Raw genomic sequence first — 2,671 nt, forward strand, 5'->3', positions numbered from 1 at the left:
AAGCGTCAGTTAGCTTAACATACAGAAAACTGAGTGAATAATCCATGCCCAGTCTGAATCCTGATTAAAATTTCAAAAGATCAGAACTTAGCTGGACAGAGTAAACAGGTGCTCTCTTTGAAATTTTGGGGTAAAACCATTCGTTAACGGTTTTACCCTTTTAAAGTGACACTATAGTCACCTAAACAACTTTAGCTTAATGAAGCAGTTTTGTAGTACAGACCATGCCCCGGTAGTCTAACTGCTCAAGTCTCTGCCATTCAGGAGTTAAATCACTTTGTTTATGCAGCTCTAACCACACTTCCCTGCATGTGACTTGCATTGCCTTCACAAACACTTCCTGTAAATAGCCATCTAATGTCTACACTTCCTATATTGCACAGTCTTTTTAATTAAGAATTTCTTACCTCCTGCTCTGTTAATAGCCTGCTAGGGCCTGCAGCACCCTCCTGTGTTTAATTAAAGTTCAATTTACACAGCAGGAGATAAAAACCTTTAAAGTAATTTAACATCTGACTGAAGTCTTGTAAAACCAGTGTAACCAAAGCTGATTGTAATGTATGCTTGTTCATTATGTTGGCACAATAAAGATTATATATGGAAATAAAAAAAACATCTGACTAAAGCTGAAACCATTTTGTTTTCATGCAGGCTGTGTCAGTCACAGCCAGGAAAGGTTTGGTTAAGGCAGAATAAAGAGAAACAAAAGTGATTTAACTCCTAAATGGCAAATAATTGAGCAGTGAGTCTGCAGGGGCATGATCTATACGCCAACACTGCTTCATTAAGCTAAAGTTAAAGTTTTTTGTGACAATAGTGTCTGGGACCTCCCGGCACCATAAATTCATTGCAATAAGTTGTTATGGTTCTTAGTGTGTCCCTTTAATAATACAATGATAGCAGCCTGACTCTTTTTTTTTCATTGACCTGTAAATATATTTTTATTTTGTGTCCCTGTACTCTTTCCTCTCAGGCTGGCCCTGGTAATTTCCCAACAATTAAAAACAAGTTCTTCCACTGGAAACCTTGCATAAACAAATTAATAAATATTCATATACAAATTAATTACAGTGTCTGCATCATATATAAAGCTCAGTTCGATAAATACTGCACAACACAAGGAGCAGTTTAACCACCAGGACATACCAGCTGGTTCACACAGAGATACTGGCCGTCCACTAGCCAAAGTAAGGAGATCACAGACAGGTGAGATTAGAGCGTTAGTTTGTATTTATCATTTTATTTATCTCGTTATATCACTATATAACCAGAGGGACCTAATGCCAACGGGCAGGGGTTGAGGGCTCTAATAAAATAGATAAGGGATGACCTAATGTCCCCACCCAAGCCCCCACTCACTGGCTGCTCACTGTTTAGTAGATATGACCCCACCTGCCTCATGGTATTAATTTAACTCTTTAACTTGTTTCATATGGTGACTGACTTTCACGCCAAGGGTTAACTATTGCCCACTGGATGGCATACAGACTTTAGTGAATAACCCTGTTAGAATTCTACCCAACGCATTTCATATTGTTCTGGAACGCCTATAATTAAAATAAAAATGTAAGCAGGTTTAAGCTGTGAAATCAAAAACTTTTTGTTCTTTGATTTCAGCAGGTGAATATATTTTCCTTAAATCGAGAAGCAGAACGAGCCATGGCTAAGGTTACAAGCAAAGATGGCGGCTCTGTAAATATACGCGAAAAATTACCGGAATCTTTATCTGATGAGACAATCACAGTGGATGTTACAGAAATCCTGCCACCACCTTCACCAATATATTTATATTACTTGGAAACCAATCATTTGCCAACTGATGGACAATCCTCTACCGATAGAAAACCAGATCAGAAGCCTGTTAATAATCCCTTCAATATCCTTTGTATGGATTGCATGTTACCTGGAAATAGGAATAATGAATGGTGTAAAGAGCATTGTTATGAATCTTAAACTGAGTAACATAAATACAATAAGCATTTTGTTTTAAAAGAAACTGTTATATAAAAATATCCTCTAATAAAATCCTTCATTAAAACCCATTTTCTGTCCATTGACTTTAACTCTGCCAGAAGATATTCTGCTTCCACAGAAGGTCTAATATGGTTTGTGATGTGCCACGTTACTTCTGTAGCCTGTGTAGCCAAAAAGTCCTCGCGCCTGCCCTGTGTCTACGTTCTCATGTTACTTCTATTACATGTCTTTACTGCTTTTACATTTTGGGATTAAGGATAATTTAATCCCCTTTTTATTTCAAATTAAGATAATGCACATATAATTATTTAAAGGGTTTCATTGAATATATTCAGAATTATGTGACGACATTTATCGGCTTGTCCCCATGATATGAGTATAAGATTAGACCCTGTATAACGTGTTCGCTATATTCATTTATCAATACATTGTGTGACGGCATTTATCGGCCTGTCCCCATGATATGACTTTAAGATTAGACCCTGTATAACGTGTTCGCTATATTCATTTATCAATACATTGTGTGACGGCATTTATCGGCTTGTCCCCATGATATGAGTATAAGATTAGACCCTGTATAATGTGTTCGCTATATTCATTTACCAATACATTGTGCGACGCGGTAGATGACCACCAATTCAGAGTGATTCCAACCAATTAGGATTTTGTACAGCAGTAAATTTACTGTTCATTCCCT

General features: G+C 37.1%; 1 long non-coding RNA gene across 1 annotated transcript; it reads left to right on the forward strand.

The window, feature by feature from the left end:
- The first annotated feature begins 1,132 nt into the window (after positions 1-1,132).
- On the forward strand, positions 1,133-1,830 carry LOC134608187 (uncharacterized). The gene is made up of 2 exons (XR_010090726.1): positions 1,133-1,206; positions 1,621-1,830. It is a non-coding gene; the product is annotated as an uncharacterized LOC134608187 (long non-coding RNA).
- The last annotated feature ends 841 nt before the right edge of the window (positions 1,831-2,671 follow it).

Source organism: Pelobates fuscus, chromosome 4, assembly GCF_036172605.1.
Source record: "Pelobates fuscus isolate aPelFus1 chromosome 4, aPelFus1.pri, whole genome shotgun sequence".
In the NCBI taxonomy this organism is placed as follows: Eukaryota; Metazoa; Chordata; class Amphibia; order Anura; family Pelobatidae; genus Pelobates; species Pelobates fuscus.